Here is a 26,065-nt window from a genome sequence, read left to right on the forward strand (position 1 = left end):
AATGAGTATTATTTCCAAATCAACAGCTCACGATGTAACCATACATCTTCTGTTTGCATTTTAGAAGTTTAAAAAACCCTGAAGTTATTCCTGGAAATGTGACAAGCCTGCATCCCTTAGTGTATTATGTTAAAATGTCTGAATCTGAGGCCTAGTAGATGTTAGTTAGCAACTGTTAGCTGGGGGAAGTACTAGCTGATTTCACAGGTGAGCCTCCAAAATACCCTGGATAAATATAACAATGGTGTGTTTCTTGTTCACTGGAAGTCTAAATGGATGTTCTGATTGCAGGTGACCTTCTATATGGTGATTCAGGGACTCTATCTTGAGATTTTGCCCTCCTCTAGAACCTTAGAGTCCTTGGCAGTCATTGGGCAGATGGAGATGGCACAGGGAGGGTTTTTATGGGCCAGATCTGGAAGTACTTTTCTACACTTCCATCCACATTCCATTGGTTAAAATTTGGTCAAATAGCCACACATACTGTAGGAGAGACTGGGAAATACAATCTAGCTTTGTACCCAGGAAGAAAAGGAAACAGGCATAATATATAGTTATCTGCCACATCATGATATCAGGAATCTGAGCCTTGTTTCGGGCTACATTTTACATATGTGTCGCAATACCACCAATGGGTCTTCTTGAGCCCAAGTGAACATTCAGACACACAAGACTATCGTAGCCAACCAGTCTGCTAGAGAGTTTGCCAGCAAGGCAGCATCAGGCATTACTCTTCTGCAGGAGTCTTGCGGCAAACAGTTCAGCAACCCACACAGTATCCAGAAGCTATTTTATCTGGCCCCTAGGTGACAGCTCAAGAGCAATGAGCAGAACATAGGCAAGTTTAAGAGCACCCAGCCTTAAAAGCATTATTCCTCATAGGAGCCCATATCTTTGTAACAATTTCATAGACATAATTTCCAGGGTTCCCAAAAAAGTTATGCCCAGTTATACGAATCACTGTACTCAGAAAATATCCAACCTATGGCTTCCTCTCAGAATTTACAGTTATCTCAATCCAGACTAAGAAGGACTTGCCCCTCATCACTCACTGCAGATGTAGCCAGATAACATAATGGATGGTAGGGAAGGGACCTCTTAGAAATTCCCCCAAAGCTAGGGCCATAGGCAGAATGGACAAACAGCTCCTCTTAGAGAGCACAGTTGGGACCAAACCAGGGAAATTCTCCTACTTTCCAGTAGTAATTTTTACTAACAAAGGGCCATTTTTCCCCATAGCATTGTTGCCTAAAAATATTACTGACATTTTATCATTTTCAGGTTTCCAGGAGAACAGAGCTTAACCAAAGGTCAAATTCTTTCACAAAAGGATAAAGTGTTTAGCTAATCTTCTAACAAAAATGCCCAATTCTGGCTTCAAAATTGACCTTCATTCATAAAATTTTCAAGCATTCAAACATTCCAACCACATGCTTTTATGACCACACACCCAAGCTGCCTATGGATGCCCCTTCAATCAGTATATTTTATATACTTTCTGAGGATATCTGGAAACCAAAAATACTTGAATACCAAACTATAGTGGACATCAGTGACTCTTATTGGTGAATGCTCAGCATCTCTCTACGTTCTTTAGATATCCATATAAAGCAAAAATTCTTGTCTGAAAATTATTAATCACTGGTGGTCACAATAGAACTTTCAGCCATAATAATGATATAAAAGTTATATCAGTTATTATTATAATAATTATAAAAGTTATATTATATATAACTTAAATAAGTTATATATTATATATTATATATATTATATTATATATAACTTATGTAAGTTATATATAATATATTATATATATAATAATAATTATAAAAGTTATATCAGTTATTATTGTGGTCACCTGAAGTTTGGATTTATTATTTCCAGACATCACGTCTTCCAACATCCTAGGTTATATGCTTTGGGTGGGAATCCAATTAAAGGAATGGAGCATGCGACTCAGTCTTAAGCCAGCCAGTTTGTTACATTCCCCTGACCTACAGACATTAATTAGTTAGAGATGGGTATGGGGCCCCACTGAAGCCAATGAGATGCAATGAGACATTTTAATGAAAATCATTGTTGGCTCCTGGTTCTAAAAGTGAAAGGATGTCAAATTTGAAGCTGCTCGCCCATTTTGCATTCATGAATGAAGAACCTGTCTAGGAATAAAGCCAATGAAAGAAAGAGCAGAGCAGAGTTGAGTTGAGCTGGAGAGACTGCTTGAGCTAGAAATCAGCCCTACTCTGGCTCTGTAGGTTATAAGAGCCAAAAGGTCCATTTTTCTGCATCACCCAGTATGTTTTAGGATTTCAATCACAGTAAACAGAGACCTAACTGATCCAGAAAGCCATTAGAGACATTGTGTAAGGTGCAACTGGGCAAAAGGTTGGGTTCTGAAGTGTTGGGCCTCAGCAATGAGACCCTAACAGTGTCAGGATCAGGGCCTGAATTGGCAAGATTTCTCCCACAAGAAAAATGTAAGGCATTATCTTTTCTCCTGGACATTCCTGGATTGATGACAGTGACCTCACACCCCAATCAGGCTGAGCCCCATTCCTATGTCCTTTCCCTGGGAAAATTCCCATCAATAAAGGCCAAAAAGCCTCAAAAAGCCCAGGGAAGGTAGATTAGACCCTGAATGAACACGTAGATTTGGAGCCCGAAGCAGACGTTGGAGTGATTTTGTCCATAGAAACTGGTTTCAACCTGTTGAGACATTTCCCTGCCATCCTTCTGAATTTAAGATTTTATCTTGCCTGACTTTATAGAGAGTATGGTTTACTGCTTCACTTAGATTTAACTCCAAACACAAACCTTTAACATGAAACCAAGTGGCGTTAATGTGCTGGTGGAAGCACAGTTGTGCTGCTTTACACAGGGAAAGGAAACAGTCGGGACCAACTTATGAAGCAGGGGGTTACAAGCTATTTAAACTCTGCACTGTATTTCTGAAGCTTCCTTATTTTAGAATTTAATTTTTTCATAGGTCTGAATCTTGTCTATTCAAGTAAACAGTCTTCAGGGTACTACTGAGAAGATCTGACCAAAAATGATAAAGCAAGTCAGCAAGCAAACACCTACTATGTGCCATCAGACATAGAGGGGATAGTGGTCAGGATATCTGTTTCAAGTTATTTACAACTCAGTCTTATAACTAACAAAGCATTTTTAGCCTCCACAACCTTTTAAACTAGACTCTTCCTCTTACTGAGAAAATTATTAATATAATAACTAACCCTCATTTATAAATATTCTTCCAGCATAAACATAATACATTCTAGAAAGATGTGGTTTTCCAAGATAATTTTAGTTAGAAAAAGTCATTTCTTTTCCTATGAATGTATGTGCATATAAACACACCATATACATATAGACTCAGAAACATGGGTGGGAATGAGTTTTTGTACACATTACCAATCTTTCCCTTTACTCTAGGCAACATCATTTTATTATTAAATTTACCAATTTATTGCTGAAATAAACATTCTATCAACACACTTGTTATAAAAACATTTCACCATAATACAAAATATATTGCTTCATGGAATTCTTTTGAAAGGGATTACAGAGACATAAGCATAAAAGTAAATCTAAAATATTCATAAGTATACATGTCACATAAAGAATATATACCACATAAAACACATAAGGGTTTATAAGGGTTATATATAAATACATATATTGAGATCATCATGAAAAAACAAGTCATAAAAGCATTGCTTGACCTAGCTCTATGTTCACAGTGCTTACTCAGTGCTATGGACTGAATATTTGTGTTCCTTCCAAAAACTCAAAAGTTGAAATACCCACCCCAGAGGTGATGGTATTAGGAGGTGGAGACTTTCAGAGGTCATTAGTTCTTGAAGGTGGATCCCTCCTGAATGGGATGGTGCCCTTATAAAAGAGGCCAGAGAAAGTTCCCTTGCCCCCTTTCACCATGTGATGGCAAAGCAAAGAGGTATCATCTGTGAAGAGGAAGTGAGCACTCAGCAGACACTGAATCTACCAGACACTTAATCTTTGACTTCCCAGACTGCACAACTGTGAGAAATAAATGTCTGCTGTTAATAAACTACCCAATCTATTGTATTTCTGTTCAGTATCCCAAAGAGATTAAGAAAATCCAGGTCTTCACAAATCAGTTGTGTTTCTATATACTAACAACAAAGTACCCAAAAAAGAAAGTAGAAAACAATCCCATTTACAATAGCACACAAAAGAATAAAAAACTTAGGAATAAATTTAACCAAGGAGGCTAGAGATTTATACACTGAAAACTATAAAACACTGATGAAAGAAATTGGAGAAGACACTAATAAATAGAAAGACATCCCATATTCATGGATTAGAATCATTAATATTGTTAAAATGTGCATTTTGCCCAAAGCAATCTGCAGACACAATTCAATTTCTATCAAAACTCCAATGCATTTAGAGGCGCCTGGGTGGCTCAGTCGGTTAAGCATCTGACTTTGGCTCAGGTCATGGTCTCACGGTTTGTGGGTTCCAGCCCCATGTGGGGCTCTGTGATGAAAGCTCAGAGCCTGGAGCCTGCTTCATATTCTGTGTCTCCTTCTCTCTCTGCCCCTCCCATGCTCATTCTCTATCTCTCACTGTCTCTCAATAATAAATAAACATTTTAAAAAATTAAAAAAAAAACTCCAATGCATTTACAGAAATAGAAAAGCCATACTAAAATTGCATGGAACCATAAAATACTACAAAAGGCTAAAGCAACCTTCAGCAGTAAGAGGAGAGCAAGAAAAGGCATCATACTTCCTGATTTCAAACTATCTTATATAGTAATGAAAACATTGTGGTATTGTCATAAAAATAGGTGCATAGGTCAATTAAACAGAATAGAGAAATAAAACCATGAATATATGGTCAACTAATTTTCAACAAAGTCACTAAGAATAAAAAATGGGGAAAACTAGCCCTTTAATAAATGGTACTGGGAAAACTGGGTACCCACATACAAAACTGAAACTGGGCCCATATCTTACACAAAAATTAACTCAAAATGGATTAAAGACTTAAGGATAAGACCTGAAACCATAAAACTCTTAGAAGAAAATATTGGGGAAAACCTCTTTGATACTGGTCTTGTTAAGGATTGTTTTTAAGTTTGTTTATTTTGAGAGAGAGAGAGAGAGAGAGAGGGGTGTGTGTGTGTGTGATTGGGGGAGGGGCAGAGAGAGAAGGAAATAGAATCCCAATAATGTCAGCATAGAGCCTGATGCAGGGCTCAATCTCAAAAACTACTAGGTCATGACCTGAGCCGAAATCAAAAGTTGGACACTTAACTGACTGAGCCACCCAAAAGCTCCATCAATGGTTCTTTGTGGTATGACACAGAAAACATAGGCAACAAAAGCAAAAATAAACAAGCAGGCTATATCACACTTAAATGTATCTGCACAGCAAAGGAAACAATTAATAAAAGAGAAAATGTTTGCAAACCATATAACCAATGACATTCCAAATATATAAGGAACTCTCAGAATTCTCTCAATAGAAAAAGAAACCAGATTTTTAAATGAGCAAAGGACTTGAAGAGACATTTTCCCAATGAAGATATACATATAGCAAATAGCAAAATATAAAAAGATGTTCAACATCATTAATCAGGGAAATACAAATCAAAACCATGAGATATCACTTCACACCTGTTATGATGTCTATTAACAAAAAAATGAGAGAGCAAATGTTGGTGAGGATATGGAGAAAAAGGAACCCTTATACTTTCTTTCTCAAGGAAGTGTTTTTTATTTTTTTAATTAATTATTTTAACTTGTATCCAAGTTAGTTAGCACATGGTGCAACAATGATTTCAGGAGTAGATTCCTTAAGTCCCTTACCCATTTAGCCCATCCCCCCTCCCACAACCCCTCCAGCAACTCTCAGTTTGTTCTCTATATTTAAGAGTCTCTTATGTTTTGTCCCCCTCCTTATTTTTATATTATTTTTGCTTCCCTTTCCTTATGTTCATCTGTTTTGTATTTTAAATTCCTTATATGAGTGAAGACATATGGTATGTGTCTTTCTCTGACTAATTTCACTTAGCATAATACCCTCTAGTTCCATCCATGTAGTTGCAAATAGCAAATTTCATTCTTTCTGATTGCTGAGTAATACTCCATTGTATATATATGTACCACATCTTCTTTATCCATTCATCCATCGATGGACATTTGGGCTCTTTCCATATTTTGGCTATTGTCGATAACACTGCTATAAACATTGGGGTGTATGTGACCCTTCAAAACAGCACATCGGTATCCCTTGGATAAATACCTAGTAGTGCAATTACTACCAGTAGTGGATTGTAGGGTAGTTTTATTTTTAATTTTTTGAGGAACATCCATACTGTTTTCCAGAGTGGCGGCACCAGTTTGCATTCCCACCAGCAGTGTAAGAAGGTTCCCCTTTCTCTGTGTACTCACCAACATCTGTTATTGCCTGAGTTATTAATGTTAGCCATTCTGACTGGTGTGAGGTGGTATCTCATTGTGGTTTTGATTGGTATTTCCCTGATGATGAGTGATGTGGAGGGCTTTTTTCATGTGTCTTTTAGCCATCTGGATGTCGTTTTTTTTTTTTTTAAATATATGAATTTTCCTGTCAAATTGGTTTCCATACAACACCCAGTGCTCATCCCAAAAGATGCCCTCTTCAATACCCATCACCCACCCCCTGTCAGCCCTCAGTTTGTTCTCAGTTTTTAAGAGTCTCTTATGCTTTGGCTCTCTCCCACTCTAACCTCTCTTTTTTTTTTTTCTTCCCCTCCCCCATGGGTTCCTGTTAAGTTTCTCAGGATCCACATAAGAGTGAAAACATATGGTATCTGTCTTTCTCTGTATGGTTTATTTCACTTAGCATCACACTCTCCAGTTCCGTCCACGTTGCTACAAAGGGCCATATTTCATTCTTTCTCATTGCCACGTAGTACTCCATTGTGTATATAATCCACAATTTCTTTATCCATTCATCAGTTGATGGACATTTAGGCTCTTTCCATAATTTGGCTATTGTTGAGAGTGCTGCTATAAACACTGGGGTACAAGTGCCCCTATGCATCAGTACTCCTGTATCCCTTGGGTAAATTCCTAGCAGTGCTACTGCTGGGTCATAGGGTAGGTCTATTTTTAATTTTTTGAGGAACCTCCACACTGTTTTCCAGAGTGGCTGCCCCAGTTTGCATTCCCACCAACAGTGCAAGAGGGTTCCCGTTTCTCCACATCCTCACCAGCATCTATAGTCTCCTGATTTGTTCATTTTGGCCACTCTGACTGGCATGAGGTGATATCTGGGTGTGGTTTTGATTTGTATTCTGGATGTCTTCTTTGGAGAAGTGTCTATTCAATGTATTTTGTCCATTTCTTCGCTGGATTATTTGTTTTTTGGGTGTTGAGTTTGATAAGTTCTTTATAGATTTTGAATACTAACCCTTTATCTGATATGTCACTTGCAAATATCTTCTCCCCTTCCATCGGTTGCCTTTTAGTTTTGCTGATTGTTTCCTTCACTGTACAGAAGCTTTTTATTTGATGAGATTCCAATAGTTCATTTTTGCTTTTGTTTCCCTTGCCTCCTGAGACGTGTTGAGTAAGAAATTGCTGCAGCCGAGGTCAAAGAGGTTTTTGCCTGCTTTCTCCTTGAGGATTTTGATGGCTTCCTGTCTTAGGTTTAGGTCTTTCATCCATTTTGAGTTTATTTTTGTGTATGGTGTAAGAAAGTGTTCCAAGTTCATTTTTCTACATGTTGCTATCCAGTTTTCCCAGCACCATTTGTTGAAGAGACTGTGTCTATTCCACTGGATATCCTTTCCTGCTCTGTCAAAGATTAGTTGGCCATACATTGATGGGTCCATTTCTGAGTCTCCACTCTATTCCATTGATCTGTCTGTTTTTGTGTCAGTACCATACTGTCTTGATGATTACAGCTTTGTAATACAGTTTGAAGTCCAAGCTTGGGATGCCTCCATCACTGGTTTTCTTTTTCAGGATTGCTTTGGCTATTTGGGGTCTTTTCTGGTTCCATACAAATTTTAGGATTGTTTGTTCTAGCTCTGTGAAGAATGCTGGTGTTATTTTGATAGGGATTGCATTGAAAATGTAGATAGCTTTGGGTAGTATCAACATTTTAACAATATTTGTTCTTCCAATCCAGGAGCATGGAATATTTTTCCATTTTTTGTGTCTTCTTCAATTTCTTTCATAAGCTTTCTATAGTTTTCAGTGTATAGATTTTTCACCTCTTTGGTTAGGTTTATTCCTAGGTATTTTATGGTTTTTGGTGAAATTGTAAATGGGATTGATTCCTTGATTTCTTTTTCTGTTGTTTCATTATTGGTGTATAGAAATGCAACCGATTTCTGTGCATTGATTTTATATCCTGCGACTTTGCTGAACTCATGAATCAGTTCTAGCAGTTTTTTGGTGGAATCTTTTGGGTTTTCCATACAGAGTATCATATCATCTGCAAAGTGAAAGTCTGACTTCTTCCTTGCCGATTTTGATGCATTTTTTCCTTTGTGTTGTCTGATTGCTGAGGCTAAGACTTCCAATACTGTGTTGAATAACAGTGGCAAGAGTGGACATCACTGTTGTGTTCCTGACCTTAGGGGGAAAGCTCTCAATTTTTCCTCACTGAGGATGATATTAGCGGTGGGTCTTTCATATATAGGAATGCTTATACTCTTATACACTGTTGGTGGGAATGTAAACTGGTACCATTGTGGAAAGCAGTATGGAGGTTCCTCAAAAAATTAAAATAGAGTTACCATATGGTCCAGGAATTCTACTTCTGAGTATATATCCAAAGGAAGTGAAATCTCTCTTTCAGAGAGATGCCTGCATTCTCATGTTCATTGCAACATTATTCACGTTGGCCAAGATGCAGAAACAACCTGTCCATCAACAGATGAATGGATAAAGAAATGAGGGTTATTAAGCCATAAAAAAAAGAAGGAACAAGTGCCATTTGTGACAACATGGATGAACCTAGGGGGTTATGCTGAGTAGAAAAAGCCAGATGAAGAAAGAAAAATCCTGTATGGTATCCCTTACATGTGGAATCTGAAAAAAAAAGAAAGAAAGAAAAGAAAAAAGAAAAACACAAAAAAAACATTGAACTCTTAGAAACAGAGAGTAGAATGGTGGTTGCTGGGGACTTGGAGGGAGAACTTAGTCAAAGGGTACAAATTTTCAGTTATAAGATGAATAAGTTCCCAGGATCTAATGTACAGTATAGTGCCTATAGTTAATTCTGTATTGTACACTTGAAATCTGCTAAGAATGTAGATCTTAAGCATTCTCACCAAAAACAAATAAAATAAAAGTTTAAAAAGTAACTGTGTGAGGTGATAGGTAATCATTTCACAAAGTATACATATATCAAATCATCACATTGTACACTTTAAATATCTTACAATTTTATTTGTCAGAAATACCTCAGTAAAGCTAGAGAGAGAAAAGAAAATGACAACAACAACAAAAGACATCCAAATCTTGTATGGAATTTGGTCAAGAAATAAACCTTTTTCCTAACTAATGTAAAATTAAAATACTCAGGGCCTGTTTTAGTTGGTGTGTTGGCCCTTGGCTTAATGTTTTAAAATACCCAGGAAGTGTGGCATCATTGTAGACAGTAGCCACTGTGGTTGGTCAGCACTACAACAATGTGTGGTCAAGGTTTTGAGGTGCTAGTGATGTGCTGTAAAATACCACTAATATACAATATGAGATGAGCTACACTGAAGAAAAAGACGATGCCCCAAGGAAAGAGGAGCCAGCACCATTTACCTATGTGGGGCTTCAAGGGGTGATTTTGAAAAAAAGTAAATAGTAACACCCACCCCCAAAAGAGGCTCCATCCTGAGGCACTACTTCCAATGGCTGGGTAGGGCTGCCATGCATTGGTGGGTTTTGCAATCAGTCTGGAGTCCTCTTCTGCAGGAGATAGCTTTATGAGTAAATGTTACTCAGATGGTGGGATCTGAGGAGAAAACAAGTCCCACCTTCCCCATGGTCTCCCCCACACACCCGCTCTGGCTCCTAAATTACCTCAGGATTCACTCCACTCAGTTGGAAGCTAATGAATTTTTTGGAGGAGACGTATCACCATCTGCCATCAGCAACCATTGATACCTGCAAGGCAGTGCGTGCTGTGAGACAGGCACTAACCAGGATGGTGGAAAGACAATTAGGTTGAAGCCCAAACATTAACTAGCCATGGGAAATCAGCCAAGTCATTTAAAGTCTCTCAGATTCTTCATCTGCAAATAAGGAATTACTGCCCTGCTTACCTAATAATGTTATGAGAGTCTAAGAAGTAAAATGCCATAAGTGCTTTAAGAAAGATGGAAAGGAAGAATGCATAAAGGGGAAGGAAGAAGGAAAAAGGAGAAGAAAAGAGATGGAAGAAAAGAGGAAAAGCAAAAGGGAGAAAGGGGAGTCAAAGGGATAGGAGAACGAGGAAGAGAAAAATAGGCAGGGAAGAGAGAGAGGAATGAAAAAATGGGAAAGAAAAAGAGTGAGGGAAATGGAAAGTAGAAGAGGAGAAGCAAAGGGAAGGAAAGAAAGATAAAAAGTTATAAAAGAATGTAGGCTTTGGAACCTGAATTCCTCTCTAGGTTCTGTACTCACCTAAGTGTGTGTCCTTAGGCAAAGCACTGATTCCAAGCCTCACATTTTTTTCTGGAAAATGGGGATAATAATTCTGCTTTTCAATGTTATTATTATAAATATTATCCATTTGTACATTTAATAAATACTCATCCACTCAACAAACATTTATTGAGCAGTCTTCTAGATACTTGGTATACATCAGTGGACAACACAGGATCCCTGTGTTTTGGGAGCTTACATTCTTATATGAATTGAAGCATCCAATATGATACCTGGCATATACCAGACACTTAATAGATGTTGGTTATTATTATCATTCAATACTAATAAACTATAAGGTATTATGAAATGTAACATATTACTATTAGCCCAAATTAGATTAGCCAGATTCCATTCCTATGGAGAAATGGAACTCAAAAGAGCAAAATTTTTTTTGAGATGTAATTGACATATAACATTATATTAGTCTCTGGTGTAAACATAATGATTCTATATATGTATATATTGCAAAATAATCACCAAAATCTATCACCACATACAGTACAGTGACAATTTTGTGTGTGTGATAATTTTTAAGATCTATTGTCTTAGCAACTTTCAAATATACAATACAGTATCATTAACAGTAGTCACAGTGTGATACATTGCATCCCCAGGACTTATTTATTTTGTAACTGGAAGTTTGTACTTTTCTGACGTCCTTTGACTCTTTGCCCACCTCTCACGGCCCACCTCTGTCAATCAACAATCTGTTTTCCATATCTATGAGTGTGATTTGTTTGTTTTCTTAAGATTCCATATGTATATGAGATCATGTAATATCTGTCTTTCTCGGGCTTACTTCACTTATCATAATGCCTTCAGGGCCCATCTATGTTGCCAATTCCTGGAATAGGTAAACTTTGATGGGGAAGGGAAGAAATGTCAGGCAAATGAGATGATACCTGGGAGACCTGGGCATCCCTAAGCCCCCAAGATGGACAACCCTGAGCATCATCAGTGGGAGAGAATTGCCCTTCAAGCAGAAATACCCACAGTGGACTGTTCAATGAAAAGAAATCAACCACTATAATATTTGAACTACTACATGTATTTTTCAAAGCCTCCCCCAATTATTCTAATGGTCAGTCAGAACTGAGAACCACTGAACTAAATAATTCACATGTGAAAATGGAGAGTAAATGTGTTGCCCTATGTGAAGTATAAGTGAATAATTAATGTACATGAAAAAGCACTACAAACTTGCTATGACTAGAAGAGAAACATTTGAGTTTTTCTACTAAGACTGACATATTTGTACTGATCCACACTGTCCCTGTTCACTTGACTTACACAAGGTGAGGGGGAGCATGCAAGATGAGGCTGGACAGGGAAGCAGAATGAAAGGATCTTGAATGTGCCTTAAAGAAGGTACAGGAGGTGCCTTCAGACTCACCTCCTCAGTCTAGGAGGTGAGAGGGTTATGGAGCCACCCAGAATTTAAACGAGGAAAAGGCAAAAATTAAATGCTATTCTTCTAATAGAGTTTCCAAATATTTCCTGCTCATCTGGGCTTCTCAGAAATGGGCTCTTCTATTAATCTATAAATTGGTATATTTCTTCCATTTTTCATTGTTTCTAAAAGCTACCTTTTAAAAATACACTCTCAGCTTAAATTACTAAGGAGGCATATACAGCAAAGGTATATAGAGTAAGGCATTCAAATATTTTTGTCAAAGGTGAGCTACTTAATTATAATAATAATTATGCTTATAATAGCTAACTATGTGACGGGCACTGTTAGAGTACATATTAACTCATTTAATCTTTATTAACACATTTAAATCTTTAATCTGGGAGGGAAAAAAAAGGAATCCTGGAAAAGAGGTACTCATTATCATTTTGCAAATAAGGAACAGAGGCATCCAGAGATGCCCAACATCTTGCTGCCTATATAGTGGCAGAGCCAGGTAGGTAGACTCACCACAAAGCCTATACCCTTAACCTCCAAGACATAAAATATAATCCTCAAAATGTTTATATTTACATCTGGAACACAGACCTTCCCTCATTAACATATCTTTCCAGGCATCCTAACTTCACCATCTTGGTTCCCCCAGTAGCAGCCCAGAATTCAACCAGCATTGGAAAAAAAGAGGAAGCACTCAATCCAATAATCCACACTATGTGAGCCATGTACAGTTCATGGAGAGGAAACTTAAACAGCTTCTAACAATTCCTTGCATTTTAAAGGCCACCAACTGTAAATGTCTTGCCTACAAAAACTAGGTACATTTTGACACTGGTGAATTTTCAATAAATTCTTGTTGATCAAAACAATACATACATCTCCAAACTATTGAGCCCCAGACCAGACATTTATTTCAATGCTATCACGTCAATGCTGCTCAGGGGGCAAAAGTGCTATAAAGACAATGCTGCAGGGTGCCTGGGTGGCTCAGTCGGTTGGGCGTCCAACTTCAACTCAGGTAATGATCTCACAGTCTGTGAGTTCAAGCCCTGCATCAGGCTCTGTGCTGACAGCTCAGAGCCTGGAGCCTGCTTTGGATTGTGTCTTCCTCTCTCTCTGCCCCTCCCTGCTCATACTCTGGCTTTCTCTGTCTCTCAAAAATAAATAAACATTGAAGAAAAAAAAAAGATAATGCTGCTGATCAAAGTGAATATGGTTGCATCAAGTACATGACATGGCAGGTATACAAGGAAATACAATCTTAATAATTGCTAGAACTTTTGTCTCCCTGGCCTAAAAGTCTCTGGGCCTGTGGTAATTTTCAGGATTGCTCTATAAATAGAATCAGTAAAACACTGTTGCTCTATAGGGAAGCAGAACAACAGCTAGGAATTGGGGTTCATGAGTCTCAGTCCTGGTAACTAGCTCTGAGGGTCATTTATATTCTCTGTGTTTCTGTTTTTTCATGATACATGCCCTGCTGTTTCTGGACACTATTCTAAAATTCCCCCAAATAATAAAGGGGTATGTGCTTTCTACACTTAAAGACAAGCCAGCCTAATGAAAATGGCGTAAGTTTTAGAGCCCGACAGACCTAACTTTAAATCCCAGCCCTGTCATTCACTAGCTGTGTGGTCATGGGCACATTACTTGCCCACCCTGAACATAGTTTCCAGATCTATTGAAAAAAGTTAATAATAAGACCTGTCTCTTAAGGTGGCCAGATAGCTAAATGCGCTAATTATGTAAAGCATCTGGCACATACTGGTGCTAAATAAATGGTAATTACTGTGCTTGTTTGCCAGCCATTATTTCTCAGGTTGGTCTTATGTAAATTACAAACATCTTGAAGTCTTTGACAATGTTTTTTTTTTTAATTCCCACAGCATCTAGCATAGAACTGACCATGTGAATGGTGACTAGCAACGGCAACAGAAGTACTAAGAGCAGTAGGAGCAGCCACAGCAGCATCAGCTGTGATTATCATCAGAAAAGCAAGTAGCAGCAACAATAACAGCAACACAAGTAGTAGTAGGGCAGCAGTAATAACAGTAGCAACAACTGCCATGCTGTCCTAGCCTGTTCTTTCTTATACAATGGATTATCTATCTCTACGCCAAGAAGATAAAGTCTCCCATTCAAATAAGCACTGATTTATAGGCACTGGGTCAGTAAGAAATTGAGCAGACCCTGCAAGTTGAGGAAGCTCAAATGCTAATGGATGTTAAATACTCCATCCTAGTTTCTCCATACTAGTCCTGTAAGTTGTCATCTCCACTGGTATAAGATGCAGCATCTTTATGAACAGAGCAGTGACATCAATTCATTCAATATTTGAAAAGAATTCTGGATACTTGTGATCTCAAACTCCAACCTAAGTCAGAACTTTCTTCTCTGACCCTCAAAACCCCGAAATCTTAAGAGACTACAATCCTTCAGGTTTAATGCCATGCTTCAGGAGTCAGGGCAAGACCACAAAGGCCCAGATAACTAGCTGAGAGATCCAAGTTGGTCCTGGGTAACATGGGGGAAATGGCAAAGATATTAGGAGAGTGACCAGAGGGAAGTCATGAAAATAAACTTAAAACAGTTTATGAGTTCCTCTATCCATCTGCACAAGCAAGAGTTTCTTTCTACGGTAAAGATTTTAACCATTGTCTGAGAAAGTAACAAAGAGCGCCCAGGCACTGGAATTTCGTCTTCTATTACATTCCTTTTTTATGCATGGCTTCCCATGGGGAACAAGGAGGAGAAAGTTTACTTAATAATATATACATGGGTATATGTTTAGAAAAACCAATTACATAGAGTCAAACACAGCTAAAGCTTAACCATGAAGCACACATTAAAAAAAACATTCTTTCAATCAGAGGAGTTCCAAAGAAGCAAACACATCCTCTAGTTAGCAAATATATGTGTAATGCTAGCACACCTATCCAAATTCATATATACAAGACTCAGAACATCCAAAAAAACATAGCACACCAAAATGACAACACACAATAAAATAAACATCCTAATGGAATGACTAAAAGGAATTAAAATAAGATACATCAAGAAGACTCTGACTTACCACTATTGGACAGTATTTTTATTAAGGTTCACATGAGGAACAAAAACCTGCCCTCTGAGAAGAGTCAGAAATCCTGTCTTTTGAACAGGTTAGATGAGCTCTCCAAAACCCAGCGTTTTCCTCTTTCCTCAGCAATAGGAATGCAGAGGTCACAAAGGAGGTTCCATTTGACTGAACCTCAAGGGGAGGAGCAGTTTTGCTCAGAACTCTCTGAGCAGACAAGACAACGGTTAGAAAACTTGGGTTTCTCTTGCTCTGCAGGTGACACACGTGGTTGGTGATATGGCAATGATGCTGGAAGAAAGTGTTCTCAGAGCAAAATCTGTCATTTCCAGGTCCCCAAGGACAGTCAGGGCTCACAGGTCTTAAAAATTCCCTTTATTCATCCAGAAACAGATTTCCTGATTCTAGATTCTTACCTTCACCAAGTTCTGTATTTGCCAACTGTGGGCCTCAGCTAGGTAATGGAAAAATAATCTGGTGGCATTAAAAGGGTGTGTACTAGCAATTATCTATCAAATAGGGCTGAGGGTGAGCCAGGATGAATACATAAGTACAAGGATATGAGTTAGTAGTTTTGTGTTCAGTCAAATAACATGGGCATCCTCACAGTCAGCTCTTTTTTCATTGGTGGCAGAGACTCCCTCATCCCCTTGGTCTCAGAGGCAGCAGAAGCCCTAGAAATACTGGGGGCAGGTAGTGACAGGGCTGACAGAATGAAGGAAACTAGCAGAAACAGAGGCAACACTGGGGATGGGAAGAGGCAAAACTATGCCCCACTCCCACTACAAATATCCACAAGTTATTTGATGAGATTTGCAGTTACCAGCTTGGGCTTGAGTGCTCATCACTAAAATAGACCTAGTGGTAACTCACTAAACATTTTATAAACTCTAAAGCACTATATAAATGTTACTTGATATCTTTACTATTATTACCAAAAAGATAATACTCAGACTCAACCATTTGGAAATTAGATTTTAGTCTTATTTGTTAATTTTTTTTTCATTTATTTTAGAGAAAGGGAAAGAGAGTGAGCATAAGCATGGAAAGGGGGCAGAGCAGGGTGGAGAGAGAGAGAATCTTTAAGCAGGCTCTGTGCTCATCGTGGAGCCCAATGTAGGGATCAATCCCACAATACTGGGATCCTGTCCTGAGCAGAAATCAGGAGTTGGATGTTCAACCAACTGAGCCATGCAGGTGCCCCTAATTAATTTGTTGTTTTTAAGCTATTAATGGTCCAGGAAGTTTCTTCATTGAACTTCAAAACACTTGTTAGTCATGTCAAATATTCTCCATAGAAATCCTAGACCAATCAATAAATGAAGATGGCAGGGGAAAAAAATACTTTTACAAGTTTGACTTTCTCTTCAAGAAATATATTTCCCATTACTGAAGAAAACAAGTATACCACCCAACTTGAAGTATTTGTGTTTGGTTGACTTTACCAATATTTGAGGCCATTCTAAGCAACCACAAGTCAGTTTTTTAATTACAGCTATATGACCTACAGGGCTGTCAGAACAAAGAAAAACTATGTTCCAAATATTATTCTTGCTTCTGTTCATTATGTACACAGAAAACACATTTCTGGAAGTTTTAGGATAGTTTTAGTTTTTCCTTTATTCTAGCCATCATGGTTCATAAATACAGAGGTCTAGGTTCAGAGACTAAAATATTATAGTATGTGAGTTAGTACCAGACTCAGGCAATGTCAGTATAATGTGAGTTCTCGCCATTCCTAAGATCTCCAAGTCTTGATGGGTAAAATCTGAAGGGAAGTTATAGTGGGAGAGAGGCTGCCATCTAAGTGCTGAAAGCAATTCCATCTGTCCAGATACAAGGACTTAAATTCCCTTTGGGGTAGGCGGATCCTTTGTTTTGAAAAAAAACATCCAAACTCACCCTTGGTTATATCTACTAACTTTTTTTTGGAGAATAATGTGAAATAATCTAGATACAGATGTTTCAAATTAAAAATATAAGTATTCTGTTTGGTAGAAAAGATTTTCATTTTGGGTTAAGCTTGAAATAGTCTTCAGAGACTTTTTTTAAATAACGTTTATTTTTGACAGAGAAAGAGAGAAAGAGAGAGAGAGAGAGACAGAGCAAGTGGGGGAGGGGCAGAGAGCGAGGGAGACAGAGGATCTGAAGTGGGCTCTATTCTGACAGCAGAGAGTCAATGTGGGGCTCGAACCCACAAACCATAAGCCAAAGATGGATGCTTAGCCAACTGAACCACCCAGGCACCCCTCTTTAGAGAGATTTTTGTCCTGGCTTTTTCAAAGAGGAGCTATCGTCTAAGGATAAAGTTCCCTTAAAGAGAGTAGATATTCCCAATCCTTGGATGAGACAGAGACTTGGACAAAAAAATAGGGACTGAGAAAGCAAACCTTAGACTGGTAGCAGAGGAACCTCATTCACTTTCTGGGTCTTGGGGAAAGTATGCTTAGATTCTCCTATGAGTAGACATATTCTGAGCACTCCAGGGTATGGTTAGCTGGCCTTTGCCACATAGAAGCATGGAGGGAACTAGGGAAGTGGACACTAGAAAGACCCTGCAGGTACTGTAGAGCTATGGATTCTGAAGTTAGCAACACTGCTATGGACTGAATTGTGTCCTCCCCACCCCCCCCCCAAAATTTATATACTGAAGCATAACCCTCAGTGTAACTATATTTGGAGATAGAGCCTATAAGGATGTAATTAAGGTTATAAGAAGTCCCAAGGGTGGGGCCCTGATTGAACAGGATTAATGTCCTTATAAGAAGAAATACCACAAAGCTTGTTCACTCTCTCTCTCTCTCTCTCCACCATGTGAGTACACATAAGAAGGAGGCTGTTTACAAGCCAGGAAGAGAATTCTCACCAGGAACATAAGTGGTCAGCATCTTGATCTTGGATTTTCCAGTCTCTAGAACAGTGAGGAAATAAATTTTTGTTTAAGCCACAGCATTTTATTATTGGTACTTTTTTATTATTATTGGTATTATTGGTATTTTATTATGGCAGTCTAACCTGACCAAGACACACACTTGGTAACTGTTTCAGGATTCCTTTGGTATTGTATTTCTGTTTAATTATTCCTTTACCTAAACAAGTCTTGTTAATCCTAACAGTCTAGCAGATCTTTCTAGTACTTGAATGCCTAGTATACTAGAGGCACTATACTAGGCAAAGCAAAATGATAGTGATTAAGATAGACTTAATCACTAGTTTTCTACTAGTCTAGAAAGATATTAAACAAGTAAATGTATGGAAAATTCATGACAATTGTGACAATTGCTATCCTGCACATATGAGAGCACACAGCCGTCTCTGCCATGCTGTGCAGGATTAAGGGAAAATCCTGCCCTCCAAGTGGCACAGCATAATAAAGAATAGAGTTGGGTCAGTATGGTAGTGGGGGCAGCTATGGCCCGACAAAGATCAGAGATGCCTGAGCCACATGACAAGATGGGACAAGCACTAGCACAGTAGCTTGATAAGGAGACTGGAACAATAGATTGAAAGCTCCATGAGGGGAGTGACCATCTCTCTCTTGTTCGTTGCAACATTCCCAGAATCTAGCATTCCTTGGTACACAGTAGACAGTTAATAAGTACTTGTTTTTGAATGGATGGGCATAAACGATAAGACCAAGGGAGAAATCTCAGAAACAAATGGAGGATAATCTAAGTGCACTATAGTCTTATGCTCCAGCATATAAAGACACAAAAATTGCTAAAATAAGAGTATGAAGAGAAAGTGACACATTATTACAATTCTCAAGGACATTACAGGAATGCTGACTACAGATTTGTTTGGGGGACCATGTCAGGAATGCTCTGTAATAAATACCTGTTGTTTTTGTCCAATAGCCATTTCCAAAAGTTTCAGGAGATCCAAAGTTTCCTTTGAGAAAGAGCATCCAAAATTTACTTTGGGAAACCACCCTCCACTATTTTTCAGTCATGTGGTTTCCATGGAATTGACTCCAACTCTAGCTCCAGGGGTGGAGGTGGGAGTAGGGGGAAAGTCCCTAACTGGTTTAGAATAACAACATACCCCATCCCTGTGTCTACACCGATTAGTTCCAGAATGGCACATAAACTAGTCAGAGCCAAGAAAACATGTTTGGTCTTCCTCTGGAATTGGTAATGTGAGGATATGAAACCACAAAGTGAGCTGGTAAAGCTGACATGCAGACAAAACAAGCCTAGAGACAGATCCCTGTGATAACAGTTGAGCACTGCACCAAACCACACTGGAAGCTCAGCCTGCCTTGGACTATATGTGAATACGTTCCCACCTGACTTAAGGCACTTTAGATTTGTTTTTCTAGCACTTGTAACCAAGAAAATCTTAATAAATAGATGTCCTGCTTGCCCTGTCCTAACTCTCTTCTGGGCTGAAGCAGGCTGGATCATAGGACCAGTGGGTCTCCTCACCTTAAGCTTCACCACAAAGGCTGCTGCGATTTCTCTGGCAGGTCTCCACAGACATCCTGGCAGCAGTGAAGGTCCTGAGAGAGCTCCCTTTGCCCTTATGATTAAGGGCTGCAGCCTACAACCTGCCCTCCCTGCATCTGTTTCCTATGGCAGGAAGGCAAAATGCCCAATGTGAGATAGATAGGGAAATCACTGGGTGTGAAGCTCAGAGCTATTGATGCAGTAACAGATTTCAGCTGTGTCCCTTTTTGTCCCCATCTTGTCAGTATGACAGCTACTCAAAACCAAGATTGGGAAGCTCAGAGGCTCAGTGAGATTAGAGAGGCAAGGAGCACAGCCCCTGAAGGCAGAGGGGCAGTTTTGAGTCTTCCCACACTACTCTGCAGCCCACAATTTGGCAGTCATGACCCTTTCCTTTGGTTCTCCATCACAGGTCTCCAGCCCCCATCTACAAACCTGTGGTCATAAGATGCTATGAGTTGAATCTTGTCTCCCAAAATTCATGTTGAAACCCTAACCCTCAATATAACTGTGTTTGGAAATAGGGCCTTAAGAGAGGTAATAAAGGTTAAGTGAGGTCATAGGGTGGATCCTAATCCAATGGGACTGGTGTCCTTATGAAAGAGGGCGAGATACCAGATCTCTCTCTCTCTCCCACACACATCTGTACCAACTAAAGGCCATGTGAGGATATAGCCAGATATGTACCTGCAAGCCAGGAAGAGAATTCCCATTAGAAACCAGATCAGCCAGAACCTTAACCTTGGACTTCTAATGTCCAGAACTGTGAGAAAATAAATTTGTTGTTTAAGCCACCCATTCTATGGTATTTTGCTAAGGAAGCCTAAGCAGACTAACACACAGGAGGTTACAGTTACCTAAAGCCAGTGGAAGCAAACTGTGTGTGATAAGGTTGTCCACAAAGTTAATGCAATCTTACACCTATGTTGAGGAAGGAACAACGTACTCCTGATGGACAGTAACTGTCCAGTGTCACACTACCACACATAAAAAGAGATAGAGGGCCAACCAGGATGATGAGTCACCACTGAGGGAAACTGAAGTTGATGGCTTAGAAAAGAGGAGATAGTGGTTTTCAAGTAGCAAATATGTATAGTGTTGAAGAGCAAGCTAACCTTGTTCTGATCACCTCAAAACTAGAAGATCAATGGAGAAGGAAAAGCTAAAGCTGGTTTCAGCTTAACATTAGAAAGCTCCCACAGGGGCGCCTGGGTGGCGCAGTCGGTTAAGCGTCCGACTTCAGCCAGGTCACGATCTCGCGGTCCGTGAGTTCGAGCCCCGCGTCGGGCTCTGGGCTGATGGCTCGGAGCCTGGAGCCTGTTTCCGATTCTGTGTCTCCCTCTCTCTCTGCCCCTCCCCCGTTCATGCTCTGTCTCTCTCTGTCCCAAAAATAAATAAAAAACGTTGAAAAAAAAAAATTAAAAAAAAAAAAAAGAAAGCTCCCACAGAGAGTTACCTAACAATTTAAAGCATTGCCTCATTGTGCCATCAAGCACCTTGTTACTGAATATAGACAAACAGAAGCTCAGTAAGCAACTCTCAGAAATATCAAGCAAGTAATTCTCACTGTGGAGCACAAGATTGAGCTATCAAACCTCTATTTCCTCTTCCAACTTTATCACCTTATGAATCTGTGACTAATAGATAGTAATTAAGAACCAGGAGCGCCTGGGTGGCTCAGTCAGTTAAGCATCTGACTTTGGCTCAGGCCATGATCTCACAGCTCATGGGTTCGAACTCCACATCAGGTTCTGTGCTGACAGCTCAGAGGCTGGAACCTGGCTCGGATTCTGTGTCTCCCCCTCTCTCTGTCCCTCCCTCGCTTGTGCTCTCTCTTTCTCTCTCTCTCAAAAATGAATAAACATTTTTAAAAAATTAAAAAAAAATAAAAGAACTAGACGACTTGCTTCAAATCCCAGCTCTGTCACAAACTGTGACAACTTGTGAACAAGTTGGCTCCCCATCTGTAAAATCAGGGCACTAAGAGTGTCTTCTTCATCTTGAGGTGGTTAAATGAGTTAGTATATATAAAGAACCTAAAACAGCATGTAGCCCATGGTGAACCAGTAACTGTTAGCCACTGTTACTAATAGCTGAGCAACAGCTTTGTGCTCAGCCCTATTACAACTAAAGCAGGATACAAAAATATATGCATAGTCCTGGACCTCAAGACTAATGTATAAAAGTGGGAGCAAGCAATGATAGCTACCAATTTTCAAGTTCCTACTACAAATTGAACACTTTATACACATCATCTCCAATCTCCTAGCAACCAGCAAAATAGGCATTACCATTCCTATTTAAAATGATAGGAGGGGCGCCTGGGTGGCGCAGTCGGTTGGGCGTCCGACTTCAGCCAGGTCACGATCTCGCGGTCCGCGAGTTCGAGCCCCGCGTCAGGCTCTGGGCTGATGGCTCGGAGCCTGGAGCCTGTTTCCGATTCTGTGTCTCCCTCTCTCTCTGCCCCTCCCCCGTTCATGCTCTGTCTCTGTCTGTCCCATAAATAAAATAAAAACGTTGAAAAAAAAAAAATGATAGGAGTAAAAATTATAAGATTAAGTAATTTGTAGTTAGGTACAAGGTGATAGTAGAATTCAAATCCACCTTTGTCAGGCTCCAGTGGGTTGTAGGCTCTTCCTACTAATGGCCATCTCAAGACTAGTTCCTTTCTATTACTTAATTTCATCCTTGCCACACCCTCTGAGTAAACAGAGCAGACAGTATGAGGTGGGAGTTGAATATATAGGCTCTGGAGTCAGGCAACCTAAGGTCAAATGGTGGCTCTGTCATTTACTAGCCATATGACATTCAGGAAATTACTGAACTCAGGTCTCAGCTCCTTCATTATAGAATGAAAAGGTTGATAATAGTACCTATACACAAGAAAGTACCTGGCATAAGGCTAATAGTAATGAAGTATTAGCTACTATTTTCATTCCCATTGATGAATAAAGAAACTGAAGCAAAAGAAGAAGAAGAAGGAGAAGGAGGAGGAGGAGGAGGAGGAGGAGGAGGAGGAGGAGGAGGAGAAGGGGAAAGAAAAGAAAAAAGAAAAGAAAAGAAAAGAAAAGAAAAGAAAAGAAAAGAAAAGAAAAGAAAAGAAAAGAAACGAAACTGATGCAAATCATCCAAAGAATGTACACTGTAAATCAGGTTCCTTGTTGCTCCACCATTTTCCACTAGATCATATATTTGTATCGATATGACATGTCAGCACCTCTAAAAGAAAAGGTGACATATGCTATCCATAAACATGAATATTCCCTAACACTGAGCACAGTCAAAATGATTATATTTCTGCCACCTCTGTAGAGCTAAAATAGCCAACATGTTTTAATGATAATGACTCAATCTTTAACCACAACAAATTAGGTTCCCAATAATCCCTCTTCCCTCTTCTGCCCACCCTTCCAACATCACTCAGGCAAAGAAGACGCCTCTGGTCCTGTGTCCTGCCTCAGCCTGCTTCCTGCCCTGTTAAAAATCTGGGTGTGTAGCTGTTATAGAAATACTACTTGCCTCACATCTGACTTCCATTTTCTTTACTGAATGCTCATGTTTTCACTTTGCGACACTTCCAATGACCCCAATGGACTTCCAAATAAACCCACCATGGGTAAGCATTTCCTCTTGGTAAAACTCCTTACCAGCCTAACCCTGATTATCGTCTTTTCCTTGTAATGATCTCTGGTGGTGACAAACACACATCCCCCTCTCCTATTATGTCTTGGACATTACAAAAACAGTCCTTGACTTAAAATAAAATTTTATTTAAAAAAAAAAAGAGGCAACTGGAGATTGACAGTGCCTTTTCTCCTCTCTCTCTCCCTTACTCTCAAATTGGGCCTCTGACCCACATTCTGACATGGTTGGGGTTTCTACCAGCCTGAGAATCCCAATTCCATGCCAAATATGGCTCCCCCATATGGCAAAAAGAGCTGCTGCCATGGGACAGCTGCTGAGCTGAAGCTAAATCCTGTTTGGAGCACTTATGGCCCAGAGGGTGTCACCTCCAAGATGTTCAGGGCTCCATCTCTCCCTCCCAGTCTGCCCATTAGGCTTAGAAGCAGGCATGCAGCATAATCATCCATGCCTCTCCTGGATCCCTGAGGGGAGCCCCCTCTTCTGGGTGGAGCATCTGTCATATGGCTACCAGGCATCTGGTTTTAAGCAGATTTTTGTTGAGAGGTGAAATGGTGCCAGTATTGTACTGTTACCCTTCCCCGTGGACATCCATCAGAGTAAATGACGAGAGTAGATTAACCCATCAAGGATCTGAGTCCCACCTGGTTAAAATAGATTATTTGGATCCAGAGTTTTGAGCTTCATGTACTAGAAATCCCTTCCAGGGTTAAAGTACCGCGAAGTTTGAATTGTTTTTCATAGTTTGTATTTTTATCTGATTACCCTCCCCCCCACCAACACACACACACACACACACACACACTCACAGTTTACAATCTATAGTCAGTTTCATTTTTTTCCTTATAATTTCTCCATGTCCTGGCTTGTGATGTGGACACATTTTGTTCTGAGGTGAAAAAGGCCACCTTTTCCCCCAGCATCAGAAAAGTGCCAGAACTGGAAGGCTGGGATATAGTACCCAAATCCAAGTTTGTCAGAATCCAAAACTCCATTGCTTTAAATGCATCTCTCTCTCTTAAGTCTAAATGACTGTGTTCAGGCTCAACCACTAAAAAATGGTTGTAATTATGCATACATAAAATGTTAACATTAGAAGAAGCTGGGTGAAGTACATACACATCCAGTAACTCAAGGATCAATAAACAGGCTTAATTTGATTCACTTACAGTCCTTTTGGCCTCAGACACTAATGAATCCAAACATTGCTTCTTACTAAAATGAAGTAATGACTTTAAAAATTGCAGTCAATCCAAAGATACTTCCCAGCTAAACCTGTTAATGTTGTTAATTTAAACAGTATTAAAAAGTGCAATTACCCACAATGCCACATGCTTATAATAATTACAGCTCACCTCTGGAATGTATCCCCAGAAATCCCATTCATATTATAAGAAACTAAAATAGTAAATATATCTTAAGCTTTTGATGATACTGCCTACTATTTTTCTAATAATTGGTAACTCATTTAACTCTCTCCCTCTCTCTCTCTCAAAATAAATACACTTAAAAAATAAAAATAAAAATAAATAAATGAAGATAGATCTATAGATATATAAGTTCTATGTGTCGACGCAGCCTCACCATTTCAGACATTTATGAGACTGGAAAGAAGGCACAGATCCTTCAGAGGAGAAACACACACAAGAGGGAAAGCCATTTAACTTGCTTCTACTTTTCCTGACACCACCTTCTGTTTTTAAAGGTATGTTTTAGAATCCTGCCTTTCTGTTGGGAATGTTCTCTTCTTGCCCTCCTTATGGTACTCCTGGGTCTCTCAGCTTTGACACCCTATCCTGGCCAAAGGGTCAGCATGTAAACAATCTACATCTGACCCTCTCCCCAAGGAAATGGAATACTGGGCAAGAGATGAAGAGATGGAAGATAAGTGGAGCTGAGTTATTCTGATGGCCACTAAAGAGACTTCCATGAGTTCCTCTCACTGAGATGCCTGGGGCTGCCACGGCTTCTATACTTGTGACATCTTATTTTCTGTAATTGTGTGAACTACACAAATCTATTCAGTAAGCTTCTTTTTTTTTTTCTTTTCATAATAGCTTCTGTTACAAGCAAATTTACAGGTTCAGAACATCATATCTGGAAGGCATCTTAGGAATGATCTAATAACAATGTTCCTTTACCCTTTACCATTGTGTTGCAAGTGAAGAAAGTGAGCATTTTAATTTGTGCTTAGTCTTGCTACATGGAAAGTCAATTTTTGGTCCTTGATAATAACAGCACTCTAGTGTAAACAGTCTGTAGGGCTTGCCCATAAATATTCCACAAGATATTGCTAGTAAAAAAAAAAGCTTGCCTGAAAGAGTTATTGATGCCATGAACTAGCTCTCTCTCTCTAAATGAAGGCCTAACAGTATAGAACATTAATACTTCTGTAGTATTTCCTATGACTGAAAAGAGTTAAGGTACAAAGAAAGTACTTCTGAATCCTAGTTTAAAGTAGTTCATTTAAATTAATAGAGACTTGCTGCTGTAGCTAAGAACCCACAAATTTCAGTGGCTTAGTACATTGAAAGTTTATTTCTTGTTCACATCATGGTCCAATGAGGGTCATGAGAAGGACTCTGCTCTACAAAGTTTCTCAGGACTCAGTTTCCTTTATCCTCTAACTCTGATCTCTTTCAAGTCTCTGAATCTCTCCATTCAACAGAGAAATGTAGAAGAGAATGGGGCTTGCCCACAGGAGATGTTTACAAGTCAGGCCTGGGAGAGGAGCAGTGACTTCCACTCATATCTCACAGGCAAGGAAAGCCACACCTAGCTGCAAGAGAGGCTGAGAAGTGACATCTAGTTTTGGACC

General features: G+C 39.3%; 1 protein-coding gene across 3 annotated transcripts in view; it reads right to left on the reverse strand.

The window, feature by feature from the left end:
• The window catches only part of AKAP6 (A-kinase anchoring protein 6), a 493,633-nt gene extending 489,711 nt beyond the window's left edge, over positions 1–3,922 (reverse strand). For 2 of the 3 annotated variants that reach the window (XM_025919741.2, XM_086709961.1), the window contains exon 1: positions 3,811–3,921. The gene's annotated coding sequence lies outside the window, so the exon portion shown is untranslated. Of the gene's footprint in view, positions 1–3,810 lie in introns of all 3 variants that reach the window. The other variant, XM_086709965.1, reaches the window with a different exon arrangement.
• Positions 3,923–26,065: the final 22,143 nt, after the last annotated feature.

This window comes from Puma concolor, chromosome B3 (assembly GCF_028749965.1).
Source record: "Puma concolor isolate L17-30 chromosome B3, mPumCon1.1.hap2, whole genome shotgun sequence".
NCBI lineage: Eukaryota > Metazoa > Chordata > Mammalia > Carnivora > Felidae > Puma > Puma concolor.